We start from the raw sequence: 18,218 nt of genomic DNA on the forward strand, positions 1-18,218 counted from the left end.
CACTGCCATGTCTTGCCTGTCTAGCCAGGTACCCTGTTTCGTCGGGGGGGGGCAGGTCGTTGTTGACAGAGTGACAGTAGAATTAGTGCACTCAACTTCCTTGAAACAGAATCTCCCTTTCTGATAGGGGCATGGGAGTGGTAGAAGAACACCGGGATGATCCACCACTTTTCTTGGATAATCATGACTGTTGGCACAATTACTAACACTGCATTACCAAAAACCCCAAACTGAGCACCATAGCAATAAGTACTGCGACAATAGGGCTGGCTTCACAGAGATTCACTGTTGCACACTACAATTAGAACTGTGGTTGCACTTATCATGCACAAGAAAGACAAACAAGGGCATTAATTATATCACATATAACTTTCTTGCATGTATAAGGTTAAACTAAAAGGAACAAAAACAATCCAAGAAATACAAATGTCCACTCTTGGTTCAAACAGTTAGGGTGGCACAGCTTTGTTTGGTTTCACTGTGTGTGTGAAAAACCCTTCAAAAAGCAAATTCCTCAAACCTGAAACACAGGCATGAATGACACAATTTAAATCCAAGAGTTATGCTATTAGAGAAAGAAAAGTCAAATCAGTGCTCTTTTAAAATTGCACTGTCACTTTTTGTAGTACTTGAGCTCAAGCAGATTTCCTGAAGTACATTTAGGCAAGTAACTACAATAATAATGTAGAATGTTCAGAAATGCATTTGTCTCTTCAAGATAAACACTCTGCCAAAATAGGAGGTCTGAAATACACCAGCTGTTCTAGGAAAGCGTGGCACTCAGAGAACAAACTCCCTGAAGAATACTAGTCACTTAGCTGCAGTCTTTTCCAGTGTGCTGGAGGAATGCCTGCTGTCAGCTGGTACAGGAACGAAGAAAAGAATTGACTCAGAATCCTGAATAAGAGGATGACAACAGGGGCTGTACTGCCAAGTCAGATGCTGAGATCAGGAAGCAAAACAAAGCCAAGCAGGGAGGCATGCTTCACTCTGCCATTTATAGCCAATCAGGAAAGCAGTTGAGATGAGTCACCATGCCCAATTAGAAGCACATGTCTACACCTGCTCACATTAGCAAACAAGCATTGGTAAAACAAACAATGGTAAAACCAATTGTGTAAAACAGCACATTATGTTTACTTTGAAACATGAAGGTTTAACCAAGAACAGAGATATGATTTAACTCTAATCCTTGGGGATGCTGACAGATAACACAGGAGGCACCTTGGGGATTCCTGACACTTATTAGTAAAATAAGCTTATTTTTGGAGCAGGGTAGAGGACAGCACTGTAAAAAGCCAAAACAAATACCAGCGACATGGGAGGAACGGATTTCTGCAATAAAACGCAGGCAGCTACCAGCCTAAAAGGGAGCACCAAAGAAATGTAAAAAATAGACCATCAAAGCAACAGATAAAGAAACCAAAGTAGAACTATACAGTACTTGGTCACTGCTCTGAAACAGAAAAAGGAGGGAGAAAAAGGCAGAACTGACCACTAGGGAGCAAGAATTTTCAAAGGACAGTGTAACCGAAAAATGAAATTGCTTTAACCAACAGTGTAAGCATACTAAAAGTATACACCAGGCCAAACGCTAACACTCGACCTAAAAAGTACTTAGCAATTCATCCTAACATAAGAGATTCTGCCAAATTAAAAAAGAAGAAAATGCAATTCCAAAACTAAAGTGCAAGAACTGCCTCTATTGTTACTCAGATTCAGCCAAGATAACAAGGAAAAAGAGTGCAAATTCAAGAGAAAAAGTGCAAAGCATGCTACAAGCATTTCTCAAGAGACGTAAACATCTCCAGTTACCCTATACAGCATTGTTGTTCCCGAGTCAATAATGCAAAGATAAAAAAATACCAACAGGAAGGGTAATACACCAAATACTAGGAGACGTGACATAATCCCTATGACCATATAAGTTGCCAAATTCATATTTATGAATAAACTGTACCATTTAACAGAGATGAAAGAGCTACCTCTGTAATCCATCTTATCAGGCTGCCAGGCTCCGGACCAATCCTGTAAAGGAGCATAAATCCATTCACCCTTCTTTTTGGCCTTCCTGCCAGTACATTCAAAAAAGTACTTTTGAGATCGTACATCAAGAGCAGCCACGCTAGCCATTGATGAAATGTCACGGAATGCCAGTCGAGCCAGGCCAATGCTATGTAAATATAAACCACTGCCATGGCTACGAAGATGAGAAACTGGCCAGACCTAGTAACCACCTCTTTATGCACACCCAACATCATCAGCTGGCGGATCATAGTGACATAAAGCTTCAACATAGTTTCCATGAACCTTGTTATCTCCTGCTTGAGTACTTCTAATGAAGGACAAGTGCTTAACATGTGAAGCATATCTGCCCCCTGACTTTGACACCAGGGGACAGCAGATACCTACAGAGCCCACCCATTTGGCGAGTTTCACCAGTGTATAATACAAGTCAAAATGTTTTTATAGTGTTGCACCTGTAAAGTGGGCAAACACAGCAGGGCTTGGCCTAACTCAAGAAATCAATATAAAATACATTCTAGAGTCCAGCGTTCTCTGCAATTTATCATTATGCTTCTGAAAATCATTTTATAAATAGGAGCCCCAAAAAAATATATTTTGTCTGACTATGCAGTCTGATCTACTGTCCAACAACTCCATCATAACAGTTTTAGCAAAGTCCAGGGGTACCCTCCTTTCTTGAAGAGGAAATCAAAGATTCTGTAAATATTAAAAAAACTCCTTCTGATTGATCCCAAAGTCTGCTCATAATTCCTCAAATATAGCAATTCTATCTCCAACATAAAGATCCCCTAGTCTCTTGAGCTCCCAACCATACATGTAAGTTTCCTGAAAGACTCCAGGAAGCGCTGGATTTCTCTGTAATGGGGTATAGTATAAAAACGGAATCTTCCAAGCCCTATTTTATTGCTGAAAATCTCCCAGATTTTAAACGTGGCACAGAGGGTCTTGAACCAGACCATCCTGCAGTAGCTGGGTTCAACAAATCTTAAAAAGCAACTTCTGGCCTCCTCCTTAGGTATCAACTCATATATGGAGTAATATTTCCTCCTACCCAGCCATTCTCCATCTACCCACCATTAAGAGAGTGCATATATATATATATACTTGTGCCTTAAAGTAGCCATAACTTTCACCCTCGCCATGCATTGCTAATTACCAAGTGTTAGAAATGGGGTCTTTGGTTGGCAGTCAGGTTACCCCCTGTCCAAGCAAGTAACCTCACCCCAGTCAGAGTAAAGGAGAACCACACTCAGTTAACCCCCACTCACCCGCCTGGGTAGCTTGGCACAAGCAGACACGTTTAACTTCAGATTCTAGGTGTAAAGTATTTGTACCAACACACACAGTAACTCTGTGAAAACTTTACAAAATGACACAACACAGGTTTAGAAAAATAGGAAATACTTATCTAAACAAAACTAGGCCAAAATGGCAAAAATCAACGTACACAAGTCAAGTTATTAATTAAAAGCAAAAGAGTCTTAAATCCTTGAGAAAACAGTAAAAACACTGTTAGTGTTGAAAAGTACCTGCATAGCATCAAAATAACATGTTAGGACGAGTGTGCGTCGAAAAAGGTTAGCGATGCATCGATTTCTGACCCGCGAGCAAGACCATGCGTCGTTTCTCCTTCTCCGGTCAGGTCGGCGTGTGTCGCTTTTCATCTCCTCAGGAAAGCAATGTATCGATCCGGGCAAGCACTCGGGTCTGGGCATGCGTTGCATCATTTTTCCACACACAGAAATATTTGCGTTCAAAATCCTGCCGCACGGTATCAGCAAAACTGTATTGTGTGGGTTGCGATGGTACCAGTCTCCGTTAGCGGTGTGGTGCGTCATTTCTCCAGCCGCGTGCATCGATTTCCAGCCGCGCTGCAGATGGAGCATCGATTTCAGCTGTGAAGCCGGCGGCCCGCCGTTTCTTCAGCTGCATCTCGGAGGTTGCGTCGGAAATTTCCCCGCACGGCGGTCTGTGCGTGGATTTTCACTCTTGGTCTGCCAGCTTCCCCTGTCAAGGCCCCAGGAACTGGATAGGGTACCACTTGGCAGGGCAGGAGTCTCAGCAGACAGTCCAGGTGCTGGCAGGGGGCGTCTTTGATGGCCCTGAGGCTTCAACAACAGGAGGCAAGCTCAGGACAAGCCCTTGGAGATTTCTTCACAAGCAGGAATGCACAACAAAGACCAGTCTTTGTCCCCTTGTACAGTCAGAAGCAGCAACTGCAGGATAGCTCCACAAAGCACAGTCACAGGCAGGGCAGCACTTCTCCTCAGCTCTTCAGCTCTTCTCCAGGCAGAGGTTCCTCTGGATGTCCAGAAGTGATCTAAAGTCTGTGGTTTGGGGTGCTCTTCTTATACCCATTTTGTCAGTTGAAGTAGGCCCACTTCAAAGGAAAGTCTCTCATTTGTGAAATCCTGCTTTTCCCAGGCCTCAGACACACACCAGAGAGTTGGAGACTGCATTGTGTGAGGGCAGGCACAGTCCTTTCAGGTGTGAGTGACCACTCCTCCCCTCCCTCCTAGCACAGATGGCTCTTCAGGATATGCAAGCTACACCCCAGCGCCCTTTTTCTCACTGTCTAGAGAGAGGTGCAAACAGCCTAACTGTCAAACTGACCCAGACAGGGAATCCACAAACAGGCAGAGCCACAGAATGGTTTAAGCATGAAAATGCTCACTTTTTAAAAGTGGCATTTTCAAACAGACAATCTCAAAATCAACTTTACTAAAATATGTATTTTTAAATTGTGAGTTCAGAGATCCAAACTCCACATGCCTATCCGCTCCCAAAGGGAATCTACACTTTAATCAGATTTAAAGGTAGCCCCCATGTTAACCTATGAGAGGGACAGGCCTTGCAACAGTGAAAAAACTAATTTAGCAATATTTCACTGTCAGGACATATAAAACACATTACTATATATCCTACCTTAAACATACACTGCACCCTGCCCTTGGGGCTACATAGGGCATATCTGAGGGGTGTCTTACATGTAAGGAAAGAGAATGTTTAGGCTTGGCAAGTGGGTACACTTGCCAAGTCGAATTTACAGTTAAAACTGCACACACAGACACTGCAATGACAGGTCTGATATATGATTACAGAGCTACTTATGTGGGTGGCACAGCCAGTGCTGCAGGCCCACTAGTAGAATTTGGTTTACAGGCCCTGGGCACCTCTAGTGCACTCTACTAGGGACTTACTAGTAAATCAAATATGCCAATTATGGATGAACCAATTACATACACATTTTGTAAAGGGGCACTTGCACTATAGCACAGGTTAACAGTGGTAAAGTGCCCAGAGTAACAAAAACATCAAAAACAGAGTCCAGCATACATCAACTACCTCGGAAACAGAGGCAAAACGTTAAGGATGCCAAGGATGAAAAGTCTAACACCCTGACACTCAACCCACACTCTTCTGGGATGTATCCACACTCCATAACCAGGACCTCTACCTGGGGGGAACCCCTCTCTCTGTCACTCTCACCTAGAGTCAGTAGAGCGTCCCTCCCACCAGTAGGAATATGACTCCCCATGCCAGTTCTCCAATCCACCTCAGGGACCCTGTGAGTCACTGGAGCTACCTCACACCTCCTGAACCTCCTGGTGTGTCATCTCCCTCCTTCAAGTGGGGCACCAAGTCCCTGGGCATGTGCACTTCTTCATCTGCACTGAATGCAGAATTGCTGCCACCATTGAAGCTGGACTCAGCCCTCATGACTTTCAGCTCTTTCAGTTTTAGCTCATCAGCTAAGATCATCTTTTTCACCTCTGAGGCCCTCCTCATCACTTCTATTTCATTCCTCTTTTGCATCCTCAACTCCACTCCCTTCAACCGGAAGCCCTCTCTGCCTGTCTGTCCTATAACTCTTCAGGAGTCAGACCCTTGGATGACACCTTGCTACCCCTCCTGGGGACCCTCCCCCAGGTGTAACAGGTACCTCCACTACACCACTGTTTATCCTCTGCACTTCCCCATCCACATCCTCCTCCTCTGTGTGCCCCCCAGCCTCCTTGACTGTCACCCAGGCCCTCAGTGCCTCTTGCAACTCCCCTTCCTGGTGGAGCTATTAACGGGACAGGCAAGATCTTTACAGAACTGTTTGAATTGAGCAACCGGGTACCTTTTTAGTTTCCCTAATTCAAAAACAGCTCCAGCTGGTGCATCCTCAGATTGAGACATGATGGGAAACAAGTGCACAGTTCCAAAGGCAGAAAGCAAGTTACCAATGACGTTTCAAGAAATGTCAATCAAGGGATCAGCAAAAACATGGAAGTAAAACAAAAATAATTCCCCAAGAGAAAAAGCAAAGAAATCACAAGACAGGTAGTATGTGGTCAAGTAGTGGTATGCACTGAAAACAGTTGTGTACACTTAATCACTGTATGTCAAGTACAAATACAAGTTCAGTCCCCACTGCTGATCACCCATGTTCAAAATGGGGTCTTTGGTTGGCAGTCAGGTTACCCCCCGTCCAAGCAAGGACCTCACTCTAGTCAAGGTACAGGAGAATCACCCTCAGTTAACTCCCACTCACCCCCTTGGTAGCTTGGCACAAGCAGGCAGGCTTAACTTCAGATGTAGGTATAAAGTATTTGTACCAACACACACAGTAACTCGGTGAAAACACTACAAAATTACACAAAACAGGTTTAAAAAATAGGAAATATTTATCTAAACAAAATAAGACCAAAACTACAAAAATCCAACATACACAAGTCATTAATTAAATGCAAAAGATTCTGAAATCCCTGAGAAAACAGCAAAAACACTGTTAGCGTTGAAAAGTACCTGGGCAGCGTCAAAATAATACGCATGGGTGAGTGTGCGTCGGAAAAGGTTAGCTATGCGTTGATTTCTCACCCACAAGCGAGACCGTGCAACATTTCTCCTTCTCTGGTCAGGTCCGCGTACATCATTTTTCCTCTCCGCAGGAAAGCGATGCATCAATCCGGGCAAGCACTCGGTTCCGGTCAGGCATTGTGTAGTTTTTCTGCGCCCAACAAGGGTTGCGTCGAAAATCCTGCCACACGCTATCAGCAAAACCGTGATGTGTGGGTTGTGATGTTACTAGCCTCCGTTAGCGGTGTGGCGCATCGTTTCTCCAGCTGCGTGCATCGATCTTCCAGCCACGCTGCAGACGGAGCATCAATTTCAGCCATGAAGCTAGTGGCTTATCGTTTCTTCAGCCACGTCTCGGACGTTAGATCGGAAATTTCCCTGCACTGCGATCTGTGTGTGGATTTTCAATCTTGGTCTGCCAGCTTCACCTGTCAAGGCCCCAGGATCTGGATAGGGCACTACTTGGCAGGGCAGGAGTAGTCCAGGTGCTGGCAGGAAAAGTCTTTGATGGCCCTGAGATTTCAACAACAGGAGGCAAGCTCAGGAAAAACTCTTGGAGATTTCTTCACACGCAGGACTGCACAACAAAGTCCCATCTTTGCCCCATTGCACAGGCAGAAGCAGCAACTGCAGGATTGCTCCACAAAGCAAAGTCACAGGCAGGTCAACTCCTCTTCATCAACTCTTCAGCTCTTCTTCAGGCAGAGGTTCCTCTTGGTTTCCAGAAGTGTTCTCAAATCTGTGGTTTTGGGTGCCTTTCTTATACCCAATTTCTCCTTTGAAGTAGGCCTACTTCAAAGTAGTCTCTTTTGAATGTGAAATCCTGCCTTGCCCAGGCCAGACCCCAGACACTCACCAGGGGGTTGGAGACTGCATTGTGTGAGGGCAGGCACAGCCCTTTCAGGTGTGAGTGACCACTCCTCCTCTCCCTCCTAGCACAGATGGCTCTTCAGGATATGCAGGCTACACCCCAACCCCCTTTGTGTCACTGTCTAGAGAGAGGTGCAAACAGCCTAACTGTCAAACTGACCCAGACAGGGAATCCACAAACAGGCAGAGCCACAGAATGGTTTAAGCAAGAAAATGCCCACTTTCTAAAAGTGGCATTTTCAAACACACAATCTCAAAACCAACTTTTCCAAAATATTTATTTTTAAATTGTGAGTTCAGAGACTCCAAACTCCACATGTCTATCCGCTCCCAAAGGGAATCTACGCTTTAATCATATTCAAAGGCAGCCTGTTAACCTATGAGCTAGATATGCCTTGCAACAGTGAAAACCGAATTTGGCAGTATTTCACTGTTAAAACATATAAAACACATTAGTATATGTCCTTAAATATACACTTCACCCTGCCCATGGGGCTACCTAGGGCCTACCTTAGTGGTGTCTTACATGTAAGAAAAAGGGAACGTTTAGGCCTAGCAAGTGGGTACACTTGCCAAGTCAAATCAGCAGTTTAAAACTGCACACACAGACACTGCAGTGGCAGGTCTGAGACATGTTTACAGGGCTACTAATGTGAGTGGCACAATCAGTGCTGCAGGCCCACTAGTAGCATTTAATTTACAGGCCCTGGTCACCTCTAGTGCACTGTACTAGGGACTTACTAGTTAATCAAATATGCCAAACATGGATAAACCAATCACCAATACAATTTAGAGAGAGAACACTGGTCAGCAGTGATAGAGTGCCCAGAGTCCTAAAGCCAGCAAAAATGAAATTCAGCAAAGGACAAAAAACAGAAGGTCAGAAGCAAAAAGATAGGGGGAAGGTCTAACATGTACATTGTCCAGAAGCATAATGCAGTCACTTACAGTGGAAGGGAGCCACTGCCTGATGTGAGATGACCCTTTGCCCTATGCTGGTGTGGTCAGAAGTAAAATGTGAATGACTGATGAGTAGACTAATGGATGAAGAGGGCTGACTGAAACCAGGTAAATATGAAAGCATATAACTATATATACATAAATGTAGAAATCGGGTCTCTAGTTGGCAGAGGTATGCACCCTGTCCAAATACAGACCACAGTCGTAGTCAGCATAAGTCATAACACAACCTAAATTATCCTCTGCTCACCCTCCGATAGATTGGCACAGAGCAGGCAGGCTTAACTTAGAAGGTAACGTGTAAAGTGTTTGTGCAACAACGCATACAGTAACACAGTGAAAACACCACGAAATGTACTCCACACCAGTTTAGGAAAATATATAATATTTATCTGAATAAAATAAGACCAAACAACAAAAATCCAATACACACAAGTCAAGATATCACTTTTTAAAGGTTTACATGAGCCTTAATCCTTAAGAATCGGTGGTTGTATCCTTTTAACACACAGTACTTGGGATGCGTCAAAAATAATGACAGGAGATGCGTCAGAAAATAAAGCAATATGTCAGCTTTTCTGGTGCGGCGACAGCAATGCGTCATTTCATTGCACAATGCAAGGAGATGCGCCGGTTTCCAGGAGCGCAACCTTGGTTCCTCACTGCAATGCGGTGATATTTTGACACCCAGGGATAATGTGTGGAAAATCATGAACGCATTGTGAAGATGCAACAGGTACTGTGTCGATACGGCAGGCAATCCGGCAATTCTTCAGCCGCGAGACAGGCACTATGTCGATCTGGCAGGGGTTGCGTCGAATTTTGCAGGCATAATGTCAAATTTTCAACAGGCTGGATTTTCTTCTCTTTTGTGAAGTCTTTCGTAGGCCTGAGACTTCAGTACAAGAGGTAAGCTTAATCCAAGCCCTTGGAGAGCACTTGTGGAGAAAGTCCTTCCAGCATATTCAGGGGCCAGCAGCCAGCAGGGCCACACGCAGGCCAGCAGTCCTTCCAGCAAAACAGTCCATGAGTCTTATTTGATTCACAGGCCCTAGGCACATCTAGTATACTTTACTAGGGACTTATGGGTAAATTAATTATATGCCGATTGGGTATGAGACAAAGTTACCATGTTTAGCAGACAGAGCACAAGCACTTTAGCACTGGTCAGCAGTGGTAAAGTGTGCAGAGTCCTAAAACCATGAGATCAGAAAAATGGAGGGAGGCAGGCAAAAAGTTGGGGGAAAACCACTCTAAGGTCTAAATATATATGCCTCATTGTGAACCCCGGCAGTTCAGCCCACCATGCCGGTGGTGGGTGAAAAGACCTCTACCGGCATGGCGGGCTGAACCGCCATATAATGAACACATGGAGGGCCACCATAGGTAGCCCTACTCCACGGCCAGGCTGCCTCCGACAGGCAGCCTGGCGGTGGAGGGAATCATTATCCGACAGGGCAGCGCTGCTGCCCCTCGGATAATGATCCCTACTGCAACCAGCCTTTCCCTGGTGTGTTCCCCCACCAGGGAAAGGCTGGTGGAAGGGGTGCTCCGGGGCTCTCACGGGGGTTTCTGCACTGCCCATGCACTTGGCACGGTCAGTGCAGGGGCCCCTGTGCAGTGCCCCATCGTGCACGTCACTGCCCGATTTATGGGCAGTGATCTGCGCAACGGGTGCAGCTGCACACCTCGCACAGAGGCATTGATGGCGGCTCCATGTGGAGCCGCCGGCAATGTCCCGGCCATGCTTTCTGCTGGGCCAGCGGGAGGAAACAATGTTTCCGTGCATCGACCCAGCAGAATGTTCTTTATGCAGCCGGCGGGGTCCCATTTTCATTATGAGGGTTTTAGTCTTTGAAAATGTGTATCTTTACTTGTGTATGTTAGATTGTTGTTGTTTTGGTCTTGATTTACTCAGATAAATATTGGCTATTTTTCTAAACTGGCGTGGAGTACATTTGTGGTGTTTTCACTATGTTACTGTGTGTGTTTACAAATACTTTACATATTGCCTCTGAGATAAGCTGGACTGCTCATGCCAAGCGGCCAAGGGGGTGAGCAGGGATTATCTTAACTTTGGAACTCCCTTATCCTAACTAGAGTGAGGGTCCCCCTGTGAACAGGATGCATACCACTGCCAACTAGAGACCCCATTTCTAACAGTACACATCTGCCAAAAATTAGTTCTCTTTAGTGCCAGGTAGCGGTGGGCCAGTGTCATATTTTGAAAGAATGGTGTTACCTTTTATTCAGATTTGGTTCTTTTGCGAGGGCCAGACACAGCTTCTCAGACACTCATACAAGCCCCTCACTGCGGTCTACTTCTTGTTAGAAGATACATCTGAGAAAGAAGTACTCCTGCACCAAGAAACATCTATTCTACTAACATCAGCACATATGTACACTAAGGTCAACTTTGCAGATCAGTGGCATATCTGCTGACAGTTACTGTCACATGCACTAAAATGACCCCTTCCTGTCCAAACTTGGGAGGCAACTGCCTTCATTTGTCTGCTTTACACAATTGTTTACAGTGCTCGGCTCAGAGGCACACTCTTGTGTGGGACCATTTGGGCCAAACATTATGCCTAAGTGATGTTCACAGAGTTCTACTCCACGGAATTCCACGGAGTTGAATAAAAACTCCAAAGAATTCCGCAAAGGCTGAGTTCCGTGAGCCAGGGTGTCCTGAATGCACCCGATCTTGGAAGTGCTAAGCAGGGTTGGGCCTGGTTAGCCAGGCCTGACCCTGCTTAGCCCTTCTGAGATCTGGCCCATTCAGGAGAGGGCCATAGGTAGTGAAAGCTGCTGTTTCAGGCTTCTTTGGTACCGGCCTGTCTTCTGTGCACAGCACACAGGGAAGCTGGTGCACAAGAGGCCTGAAATGGCAGCTTTCTTTCCCTGCCTATGGCCCTGGCCTGAATTAAGTTGCCTTTTCAGGCCTCTTGTGCTCCGGCCTGCCCTATGTGTAGTGCACACAGGGTAGGCAAGTGCACAAGAGGCCTGGCCAGGCCTGGTGCACAAGAAACCTGAATCAGCAGCTTCTGCTGCCTATGGACCTGACCTGAATTCAGGGCAGTAAGCAGCAAAAGCTGCAGTTTCAGACGTCTTGTGCATCAGTGTGCACAGTGAGAAAAAAATTAGGACTTATCTGGGTTCTTTTCTCTCCCAGGGGGTCCTGATTGCCAGGCAGTGGCCAGGCTCTCTGCCTCTGTCGACGTCTGTGCACTGCATCCGAGTTATGGGCCACACAACACAAGTAAAGACCTGTCTGTGCTTGTGCTGTGTGGTCCATAACTGGGCTGCAGTGCAAACGTGGTGAGCTCTGCACCACTGGCAAGGCTAGCGGAGTTGTGGGTCAACTCTGTGCTCCAAGTGGAGCGCAAAGTGCCCAAAGTTTCATTAGCTCTGTCAGTGGGGCAGAGCTCGCCGCCCACTTCTACCATACAAGACACAGGCTGCACGCTGCATACAAACACTACAATTTCTTGGATTTCGGTGAGTGCTGCCTGCACTCATGAGCAGACTACTTACAGGCACTTCTCTCCATGGCTTCATGCAGTATTCTTTAATGGCGTCTGCCTCCTGTAGCCTTCCTTTTGTGTGAGCGAGCCTCTGCCAGCTATGCGTGGTTTGTGAATTTGCTTGATTGTTATGTTGCCAAGGTTCGTTTTCTTTTGAACATGTTCTCACTGCACTGAAGATGTCTTTTTATTTATTTGTTTAATGATTTGTTTGTTTATTTATGATTGGTATTTTTAACCCATTCTATGTCATGGATGTAATGGTTACATCCTGTGGCAAAGCGCTGATGTGCCACGGAGGTAACCATTAAGTCCTGGCAATGACAATTGAGGGAAGTGCTGGCACTCCCCCTATGGGCCACCCACCCACACCCCCAATTGGAAGGATAGTGGAATCCCTGACCCCTGCGGCAATCTGATGAGGTCAGCGCACACCTTGCATGCTGACTTCATCGGATGGTGCCGGTAACGTTGGAGGCCATTTGCTTCCAGCGCTAGCTCAAGAAAGAGGTTAGCTTCACCTCCTGGAATGGGAAAGAGTTTTTCCTTTTCCTCTCTGTCTCTTTGAAACGTATTACTGCTGCACGATCACGCATGGTATCTCGATCATGCAGCAGTAATACCAGGATTTTGTTTGTGTGTGTGTGTGTGTGTGTGTGTTTGTGTGCGTGGGGAGCAGTCCCTCTGGCAAGCGTTGCTCCCAATTACGGGGCATATAATTGGACATTTCTGTCCCCCCCCTGGGGGCAGATGGGCCATTTTTTTAGGCCGATCTGCCTCCAAGGGGGCAGAAACCACTAGACACCAGAGAATTTGTAAATGTTGCCATTTTTAAGGCAGCGACCTCTTGAGCAAGGATCGCTCCCTGGAGGGTCATATATTTTGGCCATTTTCTTATGCCCATCTGCCCCCAAGGGGGCAGAAACCACTAGACACCAGGGATAACTACGTGGGGGGTAGGCCCCTGAGCAAGGGTCAGTCTCCCATGGTGGTAACTTACTCATGGACATTTCTGCCTCCCTTGGGGCAGATCTGCTTATTTCTGTGAGACACATCTGCCCCCAAAGGGGGCATAAACCACTATGCACCAGGGATTATTGTGTGGATGCATGTCTTTTTCTGGGGGGCTGCCCATTGGCAAGGGTTGGTCCCCCATGGGGGCAAATTACTTTTGGCCATTTCTGCCCCTCTTGGGTACAGATCAGCCTATTTTTGTGAGGTGCATGTGCCCTAAGGGGGGAAGAATCATTCGGTACCAGGGATTATGTTTTGAGTGTGTTTATTTTGTTTGGGAGGGTGGCCTCTTTGGCAATGGTCACTCCCCTTAGGGGGGCAATAATTTTGGCCATTTCTGCCCCCTTTGGGGACAGATCAGCTTATTTATATTAGGCCCATCTGACCCAAAGGGGGCGATAACCACTAGGCACCTGTAATTACTGTGTGGCTGTAGGATATTTTTTCTTGGGGGGGTGGCCCCTTGGGCAAGGGTCGCTCCCCCATAGGGGTACATTCCTTTTGCCCATTTCTGCCCCCCTTGGGGCAAATAGGCTTCTTTATGTTAGGCCCATCTGCCCACAAGGGGGACAGAAACCACTAGACACCAGGGAAATGTTTGGGGGTTGGGTGTTTGTAGACTGGTGAAGTATTTGTATTTGTAACCTTATTGTTTTAATTCACCTTTTTGTTCTAGGTCAAAGCTTTTGATTCCTTTGGTGTGACTCATTGTGATTTTGGCAGTGATAGCCCTGCAGTTCATGTAGTTGCATGTGTTTGGTAAGAAAAACTTTTTTTGGACTATTTACTCCAAATGAGTATTGTTGCCTTGTGTGATTGATATTTTTGTAAATGGTGTTCTAAATGTAGGATATATAGCTTATGTTTCATTGTGTGTGAAATTGCCCTTAGATTTGTGCACAAATACTTGTGTTGTTTTATGTGCAATTGAATTTTATTTTTCCTTTTTAGTGGAATATCATTGGTGCTTGCTGTGTCTGTGCAGAGTAGGTGTTGGTGAGTCTAGTAGTCTCAGGCAAGTGAGTTATATCTTTTTTTATTATATAGGTCTTTGTGATAAAGCCACACTTTATTTATTACTTATTTTACACAGTGTTAGTTGTTTTTGGTGTATTTGTCAAGTTACTTTTATTAGGAAGGACCATGGCTAGCCTGAGAATGAACACTCAGGAGGTTATTAGTATGCTTTTTGAGTCTTCTTCTGGCCATGATTATGGGACTGACCCTGCATCTGAGGCAGAGGAAGAAGTGCAAGATTCTGGCAGTGAATTTTCTGTCCGAGAGGAATCATCTGATGATGAAGCCACTCTTAGTGTGGATAAAGTACCTGTTTCAGAGGAGGACACTGATATGCCAATAGTGCAGCAGCATGGTGCTGAAAGGCTTCCCATTGGAAGACCTGAACTCTGGGTTGCCCCAAACATGAAGCAGCCGGCATTGCCTGCATTTAGTGGTCTCAGGATGTAGATTGAATACGGACAACATTTTGCCATTCAATTTCTTTCAGTTGTTTATGGACAATGTATTTTTGGAAGAGATTGTAGAGCAGACTAATTTGTAAGTGTAACAGTATTTGAGGGACAGCAGTGCTAGGCTTAGGCCACACTCTAGAGCTACCCGTGGATTCCACAAATTTGGAAGAGTTAAAGAAGTTCTTGGGTTTCACTTTTTTGATGGGGCTGATAAGGAAGCTGTCACTGTCTTCATATTGGTCTACTAGTCCCTTGATGGCAATGGCTACATTTCCTGCAACCGAGTCATAATCAATATTTGCTTCTTCTTGGGATGCTGCATTTTGTTGATCATGCTTTAGCATTGCCACAAGAGCACCCTGATTGTGACTGTCTTTTTAAGATTTGGCCTGTCCTTGATCAATTTGTAGATCATTTTCAGAGATCTATGGGGCATATTTATACTCCGTTTGCGCCGGAATTGCGTCGTTTTTTTTAACGCAATTTTGACGCAAAACTAACTCCATATTTATACTTTGGCGTTAGACGCGTCTAGCGCCAAAGTCCATGGAGTTAGCGTCATTTTTTTGCGTGGACACCTACTTTGCGTTAATTATATGCAAGGTAGGCGTTCCCGTCTAAAAAATCGACTCCGAGGCATGTGCGTCGGATTTATACTCCCGGGCAAAAATCACGGCCGGGAGTGGGCGGGTCAAAAAAAATGACGTACGGACGATTTTGCACCGTTTTTTAGCACCTGCAAAAGGCAGGCGTTAAGGGACCTGTGGGCTCTGAAGGAGCCCAGAGGTGCCATCCCATGCCCCCAGGGACACCCCCTGCCACCCTTGCCCACCCCAGGAGGACACCCAAGACTGGAGGGACCCATCCCAGGGACATTAAGGTAAGTTCAGGTAAGTATTTTTTTTAAATGTTTTTGTGGCATAGGGGGGCCTGATTTGTGCCCCCCTACATGCCACTATGCCCAATGACCATGCCCAGGGGACAGAAGTCCCCTGGGCATGGCCATTGGGCAAGGGGGCATGACTCCTGTCTTTGCTAAGACAGGAGTCATTTCTATGGGGGTTGGGAGTCGTAAAAAATGGCGCAAATCGGGTTGAGGCGAAAAAATTGCCTCAACCTGACTTGCCCCATTTCTTGACGCCCAAGCCCCATATCCCCCTACGCCGGCGCTGCCTGGTGTACGTCATTTTTTTTAACGCACACCAGACGGCGCCGGCGGCTAACGCCGGCTAACGTCATTCAATAAATACGCCGCCCGCATGGCGCTTCAGAATGGCGTTAGCCGGCGCTAATTTTTTTTACGCAAAACTGCGTTGGCGAAGTTTTGCGTCAAAAAGTATAAATATGGGCCTATGTTCCAGGGAAAGAGATAGCTTTTGGAACAGTCTTTAGCCCTGTTCAAGGGTCATTTGGTTTTCAGGCAGTACATTCCTAGCAAGATGGCATGTTATGAAATTAAGATGGATATGCTGTATGAGAATAGTACAGGATATGTCTATACTTTTTGGTGCCTACAGTGGAAGGGATTCCAGTATTGTCCCCCCTGGTTGTCTGTCCACTTTTGGAGTTAGTGAGAAAATTGTGAGGGAACTTGGTAGATGACTATTTAACAATGTCACCATCAGTACATAAATAACTTCTATATTGGTGTGCAATTGCTTAGGAACTTATTTAAAGTGGACACTGTTGTCTTTGGCACAATCCGCTCTAACTGAAAAGGCTATTAAAGGGAGCTTGTCTGTAAAAAACTTGAGGGGGGACAGTGCAGTGCCTTACATAATGACGAGCTGCTAGCTGTGAAATTTGCAGAGAGGTGGGATGTCTACATGTTCATGACCATCCATAATTAGCGTACATCACTTGTGATTGTTTGGGGTCAGGTTGCTGAAGTGCGCAAACCTGTGGGCATTTTAGACCACAATAAACACATGGGTGGTGTAGATAGAGTAGATCAGAGGTTGGAACCTTACACTGCTGTTCATAAGCCTTATGTTTGGTATCAGAAGTTGGCTATACATCTCTTCCATTTAGCAACTATTAATGCTTTTGTTGTGTTCAAAGATTGTTCTCCTGAGCCAAAGATTACATTTTTAAATTTCAGGAGTCTGTGATAGAGAGGCTTGTTGTAGTGGAACACGCAAGAGTTTCTAGAGAAGCAGTGGTGGAGGATGTGGCTAGATTGAAAGATCGCCACTTTCCTGATCACATTCCTCCCATGCCTAAAAAATACTTTCGCGTCCAGAAATGCAGGCCCATATTTATATTAGTTTTGTGCTGAATTTCCATCGTTTTTTTACACAAATCGACCGCAAACGTAACTCTATATTTATATTTTGACATTAGACTTGTCTAAGGTCAAAATATAGAAGGTTGCACCATTTTTTGGATGAGTGAACCTAGCTTGCATCAAAGAGATGCAAGGTAGGCATTCCCATCCAAAAAATGGTGCAATCCCCATAGCCCCATATTTATTCCCCTGTGCTAAAATGACACATGGGTGGGAGAAGGGGGCTAAATAACGGTGCTAAGCTTGCTTAGCACCATTATTTAGCGCCTGGGTCAGACCAGGTGTTAGTGCACCGTGGACCCATTTCATGGTTCAACACCATGGAATGGGTCCACAGATGCCCTGCTTAAGCTCCAGGAACACCCCCACCCGCACCAAAGGGATATTGGAGGATGGGGACCCCATGCCAGGTAAGTATTTTTTAACTATTTTATGTTTGCCACCGGACACCAACTTGGGGCCCCCTGCATGGTACAGGGTGCAATGTCCATGCCCAGCTGACACCTGCCCCCGGTGCTGGCCATTGGGGTGGTGGGCCTGACTCCTGTCTTTCCTAGGACTGGCTGGTGGTGTGTGTGGTGTGGTATTTGGCTGATGGTGTGCGTGGAGTGGCTCTTGGCTGGTGGTGTAAATAGTGACTTGCTGTTGGTCAAAAGAACACACTGCTAGCCAAATGCAAGTCCTCAGACTCCGTCAGCTGGTGTGATTGCTGTGTAAAGCATGTGGGCATATGAAAGTGATGGGCCCTTGAATGGCACTGTCTATTGATGTGAGAGTTGTATGGGGCGGGGCCCGCGCCTGGCAGAGTGAAGGGTCTTGTGCATGTCACGTATGAAAGGTGCGTGAATGGACTGTAAAGCAGTTGGTGCCTTGGTTTGGCTTTACAGCTCACGAGCTGTGAGTCATTGGGTCAATTGTTTGGCGTTTCATTTCTTAACAGTGCCTTTCAAATTCTTGTTAAAATCTCTTGTTAATAAAATTTTATCTATTGAACCATCACTCACTCTCGTTCCAAATCCAACCAATATGTATATACACTTGATGAATATATGGTTATGCAGTAATAATTGTCTCTTCCATATTTTCCTGCCAGGGTGTACATTGAGTCTACTTTGTCTCTTGTCATGAAAGTTGTAATGTGCTGTGCCCTTGGCTAGTGTTGTGAATGATCTTGTGTGTGTCATGTATGAAAGGAGTGTGAATGGCCTATAAAGCAGT

The sequence above is a fragment of the Pleurodeles waltl genome, chromosome 7 (assembly GCF_031143425.1).
Source record: "Pleurodeles waltl isolate 20211129_DDA chromosome 7, aPleWal1.hap1.20221129, whole genome shotgun sequence".
Lineage (NCBI taxonomy): Eukaryota > Metazoa > Chordata > Amphibia > Caudata > Salamandridae > Pleurodeles > Pleurodeles waltl.